Below are 13,360 nucleotides of genomic sequence, written 5' to 3'. Positions count from 1 at the left end.
CGGATTACCATCTGCCAGGGGAAATGTCCCATATTTTCTGAAATTTTAGGAGCAACAGGAAATGAATTCTGCCATGAAAGTCAGACCTGCTAAAGAGTCTTTTTTTTCAGACAACACTATGGGCCTCCTTACAAGTGTGTCGGTATGGTAACAACACTGGAAATTATGCCGTTGCAACCGGTTCCAGCACTGTTACCGGATGGGCTCACTCCGAGTCTGCCAGTAGGGACAGTGAACTACCGGCAGGCCTAATCTGCCGGTAGTTCAGATCCTGACCGGCAGAGAATTCCCTGAAGCACCGGCACCGTTAACAAAATATGGCCCATGCAGACACTGACTAACCACTTCTTGCCTGAGTTTCCTTTCTTTATTCATTCAAAGGAACTGACAGTAAGAACTCCTTTTATAACCTACATATGTCTAATGAAGCACCACACCTTATTAACGCAGCATTTTACGGGAGTGATGGTATGGTGTGGGATGACAAATAGTATGTACAAGTTACATTTTTCTGTAGCAGAACTGGGGTGACACTATCAAATGTGCCCCAGACAATTTGGCAACTTTCAAAATGTAATCACTTTTTTGCCATCATATGTAGGGAAATGTAATTCAAAGAATCAACATGCTATTTAAAAACAAGCATGTGGCACAGATCTCATTTATTGCAAAATAAAATTGTTGCTTTACTATACAAGCACTTGTGCAATTTTATAGATCCAATGTGATCCCAGTGTTAGTGTATGGGCTGGAAATGATGTCTAGGAACAAAAACATGGAATTAGATACATTAGAAGCCTTTATACTGAGAAAAGCATTAAAGTTACCTAATTGTGTAGACCTGGCGATGATTAGTTGTGAATTAGGCCTGAACTCGTTGTCTGCAATAACACACCTGAGATCTATTTTGTTATATCGGAAAACACTGGTTGGCGCAAAAAAAACTCTCTTTGTGCACTAATGGGCAGCCACATGAACAACAAAATGGTGGAGGGGGCCGTTCTTACTAAGTTTAAAGGAAATTGTAAAGTGATCATGGATCGTTACTGCTGACTAATCCTGGACATGTAAAGCGTAAGATTATGGATGCAGATTGGCTGGAGACAGGTGAAGCGAGGGCAAACTATTACCGATTCAAAGGACTAAGTCTGGAGTGTAAGAAGAGAGGGATGTTAGAGAATACCTAACTCAGTGTCCGCATAGGCGATATCGAGACACTTTTAAAAGGTTCAGATGTAATCTCTAGCAAAGGGGAGAGGTGTTGGCAATAAGAGGACTAAAGGAAAGAGCAACTTGTCGATTTTGTAGATACCCACAGGAAACCATAAAACATTTAATGCTTTTTTGTCCAGTACTCCAGAAGGATAGGGAAGAATTATTTGGTAAATGTGTGCATGACTCTAACTCTCTGAATACGGAACACTTTTGGAGATGCATTCTGCAAGGTTCGCCTTCTACCCTTTTAATCAGTGGAGACCAATTTCTAAAGAATGCAACGATTATATGAGTGAGTAAGTGGAAAAGTTATGAACACCTTGAATGAAAGAGCATCTGTGAAATCTGATGGGAATGCTGAGTTGTACACTGTTTTCTCTTGCATTTTTTTGTTTTCTCTGTGTTTAAAAAAATGTCTACTGAACAATATGTTTGAGACTTTTAAAGTACTTATTCTTACTCTTAAGTTATTAATAATGATTTGATGTATTGTACTTTGTGTGTGAGTTGTATAAGGTTTTGTATAAAACCAGTTACAATAAAAAAGCGAAAAAAAACACCAAACAAGCACGTAAGCTGCGGCCTACATACAGCATTTGAAAAACAGATATACAATATTTTCACGTCCCCTAACATCACAATATAGAGATAAACATTTCAAGTACAAGAGAACATCCTGCAACTGTGGGGAGAACTGTTCAACCCCAGGGGGAAAACAGATATTTGGCCTGTATTTTCTGCTGATGCTTGTGTTTATTTTCCCTTGCAGAAATCAAGGGTCATGGTTATGAAACCTACCTATGTAATAAATGTGGACCATTTCATGCCGTATTCATGGAAAATGTCAAATCTAGGGGAACAGGAAAATCTACAAGTGGCAATTGCTAATGATACCAACCTGAATCAAGCGCCAGCTATAAGTCTGAACTCTGAATGGTTATTCAAATTCACCTCCCGCAGCAAAGCCACAACAGGATTGCAATTTGTACTGGGGCCTAGGGTTGGAACCAACCTTGCTAAGCTGTGTTTATTGTTGTGATGCCCTTATTGTTAATGCAAGGTCACAGGGTGTATTTTGAGGTGAAGCCCACACCTCCTTTGTTGTATGGTAGGGGTTTTTCCCCTGCATACCTCGCAGTTTGTTGTTTTTTCAGAAAATAGATTTTCCACGCTGTTTTGCGATTGGTGATAAGTGCAGGATTTTATTCATAAGATTAGTTTTAGTGTGGGCTCATGGTCCCAGTTAAGGTCATCCGACATGTGTTTCGACCTGTGAGTCTTTATCAAGGCTAGTGGTGGTGGTTTCTTGCCCCATGTGGGGTTCTGCATTGTTATTCTTGGTCTGTCCTGTATGTGACAGCTGGGCTCCTCATAGGCCCATGTGTTCGGTGTTTAGTGGCGTTGATACGTCCTCGGTCCAGTGGTCCACAAAAGGATTGGTCTACCTTGTCTTATCAAGGAGTTGAAAGTCATCTGAAACTCAGCAATAAAGATAATGACAGTCTCTGGGACTAGTTCACAGGGAGGCCACATTTGCAATTAATTATAAGGGGGAGGAGCAGAGGTTTATAGAATGCATCTGGGTAGTGGGCTTAACCTCTTAAAATAAAGAATATGGGTTCAGCTTGAAAAGTGGATCTGTTTTCTCCAATCTGCTATTTCAATCTCCCAGTCCCCACTGAAGGATGAGAAAATAAAGATACCTGAAAAAACAAAGATTTTATCTTTAATCTACAAGACCCAGGACTGGGACAAGAGGGGCATAAAACCCCTATGAACTTCAAATGTCTAAAGACCTTCTCACTGACATGTCTCTTAGTTATAAATACTGTACTTCCAGCTCTGGATCAACAGCAAACATACTAGATGTTCTATTGTGTGCATAAAAACAGATGACTGCATGTAATATGTGTAATATGTGGAAAGTGAGAACAAAATGTGTGTTTTAAATGTCTCATTGGGATATACTTTTTTGCTCATAATACTTATAAGGTATGTGGCAAAAATATTTTTTTCTTTTGAAAGGTCCAGTTGAAGATGCTCTATTCAATTGTTAGGAATTCGACATGACGATTACAAGATGACGTGTTGCGTCAAGAAGCCAAACACTTAACCAAACCCAAAAGCCCCACTAAGACCCCCCTACATACCTTTCACGCCAACAGTCCATTAGCCGGAGCCATGTGTCACACCATGGACTACGGAATCCCTTGAAACTTTCTAATTGGCATCTGGCGTTGTGTCTGCCTTCTAGATGGCAGCCTGCCAGATGCTAGTCAGGCAGTCTCCGAGGAGAAGGAACAACTTCTGGTTCTCGTACATAAAAAACACACAGACGCCAGACACTGTTTCTTTGCAACAGCAGAAATTCCAGGAAAAGTGCAGCAGCTCCAAATTTCAGCAACTTGAACATTACGCTCATGTTTAGACTTAGGATCTTCTCATAGTGAGGCATTTTAGCTTAGATAAACCATATTGGCTTATTTTAATTTTAATTTTGTCCAGTCTTAAAACTATTTACAATAGTGACACGGGGCAGGTGGGGCAGAGGGGCATGCTGGTAAAGCTCCTCCATGCTATAGTAAAAGGTTGAAACTTTAGGAGTGCCATTTAACTCTTTCTGAACCACAGAAGGCTATTTTGCTGCAGTTCACGCTGCCCTAGTCTGTCTTCACCATAGGCAATTCTCTTCATCCCTATTCCTCCATATCACAACCACTCTACTCTATATTTAACCCGTATCCCCATATTTTGTTTTTCATTGTATTATTTTTAACCCTAGCCTGGTGCCATTCTTGATCCTTCATCCTCATCCTTCCAGTGTAGTGAAGAGAAGGACACCTCCTAAGACATGCCTTCCCAGACATACGCTTATACCAGGCAGTCAGACCGGGATTGGTCAGTGATCCTTGCTTTGTTATATTCTACGAGGGTCATTGATGGCCTTGGTTGTTTGCCCATCCTCTTCAGCAGCAGCCTCCAGGCCTACGATTCAGGACAGTTACTAACAGGTACTAACAATAGTGGTATAAAAATCCAAATTTGGTTGAGGTTATTTTTACTATGCAAATCAGGTGAATTTGTATTTCATTGCACCGATGTAAGTCAGTAACCAATTATGCTATCATGATGAAAAGTACATTGTTTGATTTGTGCCAGAGAGATAACTCTGGTGAGCCGATTAGTAAAGTGGTCAAATGAGTGGAACTTAATATTTCAGAGTGTTAAAGTGTTTAATGCAATGCATTCTGAGATGACAACACATCAAATGGGAGGCAAACTGGGTGCAGAAATTACTCCCATCAGGCTGCCCCCTTCTGTAATATGCCCAACGACTGCAATGGGATATGTGCACTGTGATGTTACTCTCAAAAACAGCAGACTTCTCGTCTTCACTCTCACCTGATGATGATGTGGAGTTTTCGAATTTCGATGGTTCAGCCCTAGAGCGCGTTGTCTGTCTCCTGGTAGCACTCTTCTTCTTGAAGAGATAGGGTCTGTTCTAGGAAGTCACCACTAAGTCCTGAGAAAGTAAACCAAAGGACAGAATGCATGCCTTCTCGTACCAGCCCAAAAGGGGGAAAAAGCCTCCAGGCAGAAAAAACCCTTGGTCTTGTAGATAGCTGGGTCTTCAAAGGAAATCTTGTAGCAGATAATTCTCCCAAGGGAAAATTTGCAGTAGGGATACCCACAAGGATAGTCCAAAAAAGTCCATGTAAACCAGCAATGAGGAAAAGGCAAGCAAGCGCAGAGGAAAGCAGCAGGAAAAAAAAGAAACACTAGACTGTGGTGCATGTTAGTGTAGAAACAATGTGGAACACTTCAATGGTGGCACTTCCAGTGGTACCAGAGCTTCCAAGGAGGGAATATCATGACAGTATGCCCCCTTCTGCGGGTACTGGTATCAGGCTTCCCTGGATGTAGACTATGGAAACTCTGGATAAGTCTTGTAGCCATGTTGGATATAAGCTCCCATGAAATCTTCAGAAGGAGAATGACCTTTCCACCTAGCAAGATACTGCCGTCTTCCCTTGTAGTATCTGGAATCACAGATTCTTTCTACTTCGTACTTTACAGGAGAAGAATCACTGACAAGATCACTACCTTGTCTTTTCCTTTTGAATCTGTCCAGAATAAATGTGCGTAGCAAAGAGGCATGAAAAACAGGATGAACCCATTGAAGGGACATTGGTAGTTTTAACTTAAATGCCACTGGATTGATCTGTGCCAATATAGGAAATTGACAAATGTATCTTGGAGACAACTTAGTTGGATGAGCCCACTTCGGCAGCTATCTTAGGGACAACCAAACGGAAGATCCCACCTGCCAAACTGGAACTGCCCGCCTCTTGGCATTGGCCTGTTGCATGCATCTTTGTCAGCTTTCTTCCAGATTCTTGAGAGCTGCCTTCTGGGGTACCGAAATAGAGTCCAACAATGAATCCATTGAGTGTAGATTGGTAGAAGGCAGTGAATTGGAGGGAAAAGACTTGGGATGCCTACCTCTAAAACAAAAAAAGGGCTAATACCAATATCCGTATGAAAAGCATTATTATAGGAAAATTCTGCTCTTGGTAAAAGGCCTACCCACTTGTCTTGTTCTAGATTGGTCAAACAACAAAGGTACTGCTCCATCGTGCAGTTGAGGTGTTCCGTCTGACCATTGAATTGTGGATGGTATCCTGACGTTAAAGCTTGGTCTATGCCCAGTGACTGACACAATGTCTTCCAAAACAAGGATGTGTACTGTGTTCCTCGATCGGACAAAACAGTACCGGGAAGACTGTGCAAACGGACTATGTCTCTCAAGAAGACTTGCGCCATCTTTGGGGCTGTAGAAACTCCTCTTAATGGGGGAAAATGGGCCACCTTGCTGAAACTGTCCACAGTTATCATTTTGGCTGAACAACCCTGAGAGCGAGGAAGATCAACCAAGAAATCAGTGGATGAATGAGTGCACGGTTCAGTGGGTTGCGTGGGCTGCATAAGAAACCCAATTAGTATAGCAGTGGTGTGCTTATTTTTAGTGCAAACTGGGCAAGACAACGCATATTTCTTTATATCCTGATTGATGCAAGGCCACTAAAAGGACCGATTTATGAGATCTGTGGTAGCCACCATTCCCTTATGTCTGTAAATTCGGGTATCATGTCCCCAAGAAAGGATCTGCAATTGGAGTATCCTGTTGGGCACAAATAAACAGTCCCCCCGGAAGCACTACCCCTCCTTTCTTGTTAATTTAACTTGATCTCTTACAGGAAGGTCCTGACTTTCCTCCTTAGTTGCTTCCTTGACAATTTGCAAAAAGGAGGATACACAAAAAACGAATTTGTCTTTGTGGGACTCCATAAGTAGATCCAGTGGAAGAATACTGAGATAAACACCCAAGTTGTAAAAGAACTCTCATACACCAGGAGCATGGGAATCATTGTCCTGGTGAGAAAACCAAATCCTTTCAAGTACACTGAAGAGACTCCAGGCAGGGGAAGGGAGTCATTCCCCCTGTCCTTGTTGTGGACTGTACTGGAAAGGGCATACCAATATCAGGAGAAAGGATATGATATGATATGATATGATATGGTATTTGTAACGCGCCTATACACGAGTGTTTCAAGGCGCGAAAGAGACATTCTCCTGGCCCGGAAGGCTGACTGTACAAAGTGCTGGAAGTACCCGCCAGGGGAAGGGAGTAATTCCCCCTGGCATCTATTTACAAGAGGACATTTTGGGACCACTACCCATATACCAGGAGAAGGGAGTCATTCTCCTGGAGAAGGAAGTTTTCGTTAGATTGCTACAAGCCAGGGGAAGGGAGTCATTCCCCCTGACACCTGGCTGGAAGAGAACATTTTGTGAATACTACCTGTATACCGGGAGGAGGACGTCATTCACCTGGAGAACACATTTTATGTTGGTTTGTATTAGTCTTTAGTCATAGTATAACGGATAGATGTAGGTTGTGACACAGGACAGCAGACTTTCATTTGGACAGACATTCTGACAGATCCTTTACTTTTAGTTTGAAGCAAGGAAACCCCTCTCCAGAGATAGGGATAGTGATGTTTTCTTTTATTTCAATAAACGTCTACAGCAACAAAACGTGTCACTCTTGTGTCAGCTTCCTTCTTTAACACCCTTACAGCGCTCTGCAGATCTTCAGACTTTTTCTGTGCCTATTCCTGGCACCACTTAATCTGAGCATCCCTGTCTGCTAATATGCCCTCCACCAATTGCAGGTGAAAATACAGGTCTGCAGAGAGGCAGTTCAGCTTGAAGTACTCTTCTTTGACAGTGGAAGTCAATATAGGCTCTGTAGGGACTGGTTTAAAAGGCCTCTCTCGACGCAAATGTCCACACCCACTGAGGTGATTCTGTCTAGCATATCTGTCTTCCAAAGGTCAATATCTGTGGCTGTCCAACCACTTTCAAATAAAGCTTTAAGAGTATAGGCCTTGCCACAGGTACTGCTATGTCAGAAATGCCTCTGTTTCTGTAAGGATCCCAACCGCTCGTATTCCCAAAACGTCTGATCCTAGGGGAAAAAAAATGAAAACAAGTTTTGGGTGCGGCTGGGGGCCCACTAGACTACCAGGATTTTCGTGCCTTGAAAGGGGTGGTGGCCCTCTCTCCCCTATCCTAAGTGGATGGGGGGCACCTCATGTAAGCCTCCCTGGGGGCAGATTTCTGCCCCTAGGAGGGGGTATATGAAATGCCCCCATCTATTTGGGGTGGGGGTGAGAGGCCACCAGAAATATTGGCACAGGCTCCCCAAGCCTGGGGAAGTACGTTTTGACTCTCTGGGGGCAGATGGGCACACACATGTGCCCATCTGCCTCTAGGAAAGGGGCAAAAGAAAACAAAAAATATATAACTAGTTGTGGGTGGGTGTGGGGGGCCACTAAACCACCAGGGATGTTTTTAGTGGAAAGGGTGGTGGCCCTCTCACACCCCCACCCCAAATGGATGTGGGCCTCTCATGTAGCCCTCCCTGGGGGCAGATTGCTAGTGCAATCAGCCACGAGGAAGGAGCACATTAGATGCCCCCCATCCATTTGGGATGGGGGGGACAGGGCTACCAGAAAACATTGGAATGGCCACCCAATGCATGGGGCAGTACGTTATGCCCACAATAATGTACCCATCTGCCCCTAGGAAAGTAGCAAAACAAAACAAAAATAAAAAGATTTTTTTATTTTTTTTATTTTATTTGAAATTAATTGCGTTGCAATTTTTACAAAAAAGACAAACAAACATTTAAGTAAGATCCAAGTTTTCACTTTTCCCATTCTCTGGCAAACCATTTCGATCTAAATCTCACAAGACCGCCCATGAGATAGGCTTCCAGGGTGCAGATTTACTATCGCTCAGGTGTAACTGGGTAGACTTTCCGAATAAACTGAACTACTGGGATCACCCATGATGTTGTAGTCCCGCTCATCAAAGCAGTCCATCATTGGTAATCATCCAATGTTTGTAGGGATTGTAAGAGAGGTGTTAGAATTTGATGACGCTCCACAGTCAAGCCGGGACAGTTGATCAAAACATGTTTGATGGATTCATTTTCAGACTCAACCTTGCAGAATCGGCAGCCAAGTGATTGATTCGTCCCTCTAATAGTCTGGATTTCGTTAGTTGGAATTAAATTAAGGCGTTTTCTCATAAACGTGTCTCTTATTTGCCTGTCCAGAAACTTAGTAGGTATGGCATCAGCTCATTTCTCTTCCGAATAGGGTGTGGAATTTCGCCAACCAATTTTGAGGCACTTGCCTTATCCAAGTTTCGGATCCAATCAGCGCAAAGGAGTTTTTCTTTTACCCGCATGGGGTTTAACATAAGGTCTTCTTCTGAGCAGCACAGGTCTGCCAATAGTTTTTTAAGGTTGCGCACCCAGTTGGACAAGTTTACAGACAGGTTGGTCTCAATTTCTCTCTTTATTAGGCCCAGCACCTTCGGGCAGTTCGGTAGCAAGATTTTTCGATACAGAGATAGCCTTTTCCATTCCACTACTGCGTCAAGCGATGACAAGGATAGTTCTCTGCGCACAACATCAATCTGGATCGAGTCTGGAATATATAATGATTTTTTCCAGATGATTAATTCCAGGCGCCCCCAGATCTCGGCTGGGAGGCCCAGGACTCCATCCGAGCCATAAATTAGCAATGAAACTATCTTACCCTTGTAGTAAATTATGGCTGCGGCCAGAGAGAATCGTCCAAATTTTGCCTCCATGATTTTTACTTGGCTTGCCAGTTGTTTTGCTTGGGGGTCTCTACCAAGCTATTGTTTACGATGGTACCCAGGTATTTGAAGATCTCAACTTTTTCGATCAAGCTCGAATCCACTGTCCATGTAAAACATTCTGTTTTCTGGGTCCCTCGTTTAAAATGCAAGATTTTTGTCTTAGCTTGGTTGATTTCAAGGTGGTTCAGAGTGGCATACCTCTGCAAGCTGTCCAACTGCCTTTGAAGGCCGATTCTTGTTTGGTCTATTAAAATGAGATCGTCTGCATAGACCAGTCGGGTTACTCTTTCATCGCCTATTGAAGGAGGGAATGATCTCAAGTTTGGCTCAAAAAGATGGCTATTTGAGGTGAAAAAGTTGTACACCGCCGGGGCCAGTGGGCAGCCCTGTTTCACCCCCAGATATGTCGGGATTGGCGATGTTAAGAGCCCTGCTTGATTTAGTCGCACCTGAATTTTGGTCCCTGTGTGGAGTGCTTTTAAAGGGCCTAATATGTTTTCAGGGCAGCCCAATGTCTCCAACTTTGTCCAGAGGAGATGGCGATCCACTTTGTCAAAGGCTTGGACAAGGTCCACAAACACTATGAAAAGATCACTTTTTTTGGAGTGCACCTTATGTTTCAGAATGCTTAAAAGCATGATGTTTATAGAGGTTCCCATAGTTTTAACGAATCCCATCTGGAAAGGATCCATTGCGTTGATGCTAATAGACCAGCCCACACATTTTTCCAAAAGGAAGGTTCCACACATTTTGCCTATTACATCCAATAACGCTATTGGTCTGAAGTTCTTCGGTTTAGACTTGTCTCCTTTTTTGAAGATTGGAACTATCACCACTAGCTTCCAAGAGGCTGGGATTGTTTTTCCTTTCGAGATGTCACGAAAGATAGCAAGGATAAAGTCTGACCATTCCTTTGGGTGTTCTTTTAAGATGGCATTTGTCAAGCCGTCCGGGCCAGGTGCCCTTGATCTATTAAGCCTTTTTATTTTTTCCATGATTTCAGGTGCATCATAATCGAATTTCCATATTACAGTTGGTTCTGTTGGTTCTCCAAATCCACTGTGATGGTAAGGGTCGTCAAATAGGGAACCAAAATGGGATGTCCAGGCCCTCTCACTTACACTGTTAGTTGTAACCACTGAATTTGTCTTCGAGGCTCCTTGGATCAGAGCCCAAAAGTCTTTAGATTTTTTGTTGCTGAGAATTCTTAACATTTGTTCGGCATCTTGTTGAAAAAGCCTATGTTTATGTTGTGTTACGCAGGTTTTGTAGGCTTTGACATGAAGAACCGCGTTTAGTATGACCTCTGGGTTAGATGATTTTGCGGCTGCCGTTTTGCCCTCCTCATAGCCCTTTTTGTCTCATGTACTTCGAGGTCAAAAGTACGGCAGCGAGTTGTAGTTGTCATCTTATTTGAAGGGCCCCAGCTAAATGGGAGAAGGAGCGGTCTGTAGTCCAGAATTTTTTGGAGGGCTGTATCAAAATTTTGTGCTTCGTAGTACTTTTTAGTAACCGTTCTTATATCCTCGGAGGTTAAACAAAGTCTATTTCCAGCGTTGTTGGGTTCTAAACCCACCGTCATTACAGATGACCAGGCCGTGTTAATCCGAGGGAGCAATAATTCCACAATGTTATGGTCGCTATTATGCGTCCTTTGTCATGAACTTCAGATCACGCCCATTTTGGACCTCCTGGTCCTTGTCTCAACGGGGCTTACATTCTGTACTACTTCCAACATGGCCGTCCAGAGCTGAAGCCCTTGCTCGCTCCATGTGCTGAACGCGGCAAGATCTATTTATAGACCACGCCTTCCGCGGCTCCTCGCGTCTCAATGCTATTGCAGAGTAGCCCAGACGTGCGTTCGTAGCTCGCAGTATTGTTTCCTTTGTCCCAGTGCTATTACCCGCTCCTGTCCCTTTCCCCCTTCCTGGTTCCGTGCATTTCTAGCCTTTCCCGGACTCCCGGATTCCTGGACTCCGCGATCCCGGAACTAAACGCAACCTGGAACCAGACGAGACTCGAGCAGCGCTGTTCAAGACCAGGAGCGTTCGCAAGAAGGCAGCGATCGAAGACACCGGCAAACACCGGACCCAGGTGAGAAGGGGGGAACTCCTTGACAGTTTGAGACGCCACCCGATCGAACCTAAAAATGAGATGGAAGCCGCCGTGCAGGACTTAATGCGACGCATGCAAGAATTATCAACCGAGGTTCAAAATCTTAAGGCGGAAAACGCTGCGCTCAAACAATTGGTCTTATCCCGGGATTCTGCTACAAAGGAGGGTGCCCTGTTGGGCGGTATTGTTGACAAGTATGATGGTTCGGCAAAAACACTTTGTGGATTCCTGGATTCATGCCTGGTCCACTTTACCTTTAAGCCCTATTATTTCTCGACTCCTAGGGCTAAGGTGGGTTTCATCATATCCCACCTTTCCGGCAACGCCTTAACTTGGGCAACACCCCTTGTTAACTCCGGCGATGCCCTCCTAGGCGACTACGATGGGTTCATACAGGACCTTAAAGGCATGTTTGACCGTCCAGAGCAGGTCTATACTGCCCAAGAACGCTTGCTGGACTTTCAACAGGGCTCCCAAGATATGCTCACTTATGTGACCAGATTTAAACAATTGGCTAAGAAAGCAGACTGGTCCTCTGAGGCTAGTTTTACCCTGTTCAGGAGAGGCCTAAACAATGAGATCAAGGATGAACTGGCCAGGGTGGCCAGACCAAATTCATTCCAAGCACTAATGGACCTGGCCTTGCAAATAGACTTTCGCATCCAGGAAAGGAAGGCTGAAAGGAAGAAATCCAAGGGAAACCCACCCAAGACGTCCTTTGAGAGCACAGCCAGAACGGACGCAAACCCAAGTCCAGCCCCAGAACCTGAACCCATGCAAATTGGAGCCTTTCGTGGACCCATATCATCTCAAGAAAGATTGAGAAGGATCCATACGGGTTTGTGTATGTATTGTGCTTCAGACAAACATTTGGTCAGGGAATGTCCTCTGGCACCTCCTCTGCGTTCGGGAAACGCCAGCTCCTGATCTTAAATGGAACAGAGATTCGGGAGAGAGATGTTTGCTCCACATCAATTCCAGCCTTGAACTCTCTTGGACAAAACAGTTTGGTGATACTACAGGCCTTCCTGTTGCCCTCCAAAGACAAGACCTATCCCATTCTGGCCTTCGTGGACTGCGGAGCTATGGGAATTTTCATTGATCAAGACTGGGTTGTTAGTCATCATATTCCGTACGAGACACGAAACACCATGCAGCCGGTGGAAGCAATTGACGGAAGACCCCTCTCTTCAGGACCCATAAGCCTGCAGACTAAAGAGATCCAACTTTCCATAAACCATCATCAAGAGCGGATTACATTCGACATCATTAAGTCAGCCCATTAGCCCATGGTTTTGGGGATGCCCTGGTTACAAAAACACAATCTGTATATCAATTGGACAGCAGGATCTTTATTCCTGGGCTCAGAGTTCTGTATGTCCCACTGTCTATCCCTAGACCCCTCCTCGGTAACTTGTAAAGAACCACCAAGAGACCAAGAAACACCACTCCTGGTTTCCAATATCATACAAATTCCAGAGGCCTATCAGGGATATGTTGATGTATTTTCTACTGCCATAGTCCAAGCCTTACCCCCTCGCAGGCCCGAAGACTGTGCCATAGATATGGATCCCTCAGCTGTAATTCCCTTCGGTAGATTGTTCATTCTTTCCGAACTCGAGAAAAAGGCCCTTCGGGAATACCTAGACACTAATCTTGAAAACGGCACCATAAGACCCTCGAAATCTCCAGCGGGTGCTTCATTGTTCTTTGCCCAAGAAGGATACCAGGGAACTCAGACCTTGCCTGGACTATAGAGGCTTAAATCAATGCACCCTCAAGGATCGGT

At 44.1% G+C, this 13,360-nt stretch overlaps 1 protein-coding gene across 1 annotated transcript in view; it reads left to right on the top strand.

Moving 5' to 3' along the window:
* LOC138566161 (amine sulfotransferase-like) overlaps positions 1-13,360 on the top strand; it is a 974,685-nt gene that overhangs the window by 775,215 nt on the left and 186,110 nt on the right. The gene's annotated exons all lie outside the window — the stretch shown is intronic.

This window comes from Ambystoma mexicanum, chromosome 2p (assembly GCF_040938575.1).
Source record: "Ambystoma mexicanum isolate Mex_15411 chromosome 2p, UKY_AmexF1_1, whole genome shotgun sequence".
In the NCBI taxonomy this organism is placed as follows: domain Eukaryota; kingdom Metazoa; phylum Chordata; class Amphibia; order Caudata; family Ambystomatidae; genus Ambystoma; species Ambystoma mexicanum.
The sequence above is the reverse complement of the archived record's forward strand: the minus strand, read 5'-3'. Positions and strand labels throughout refer to the sequence as shown.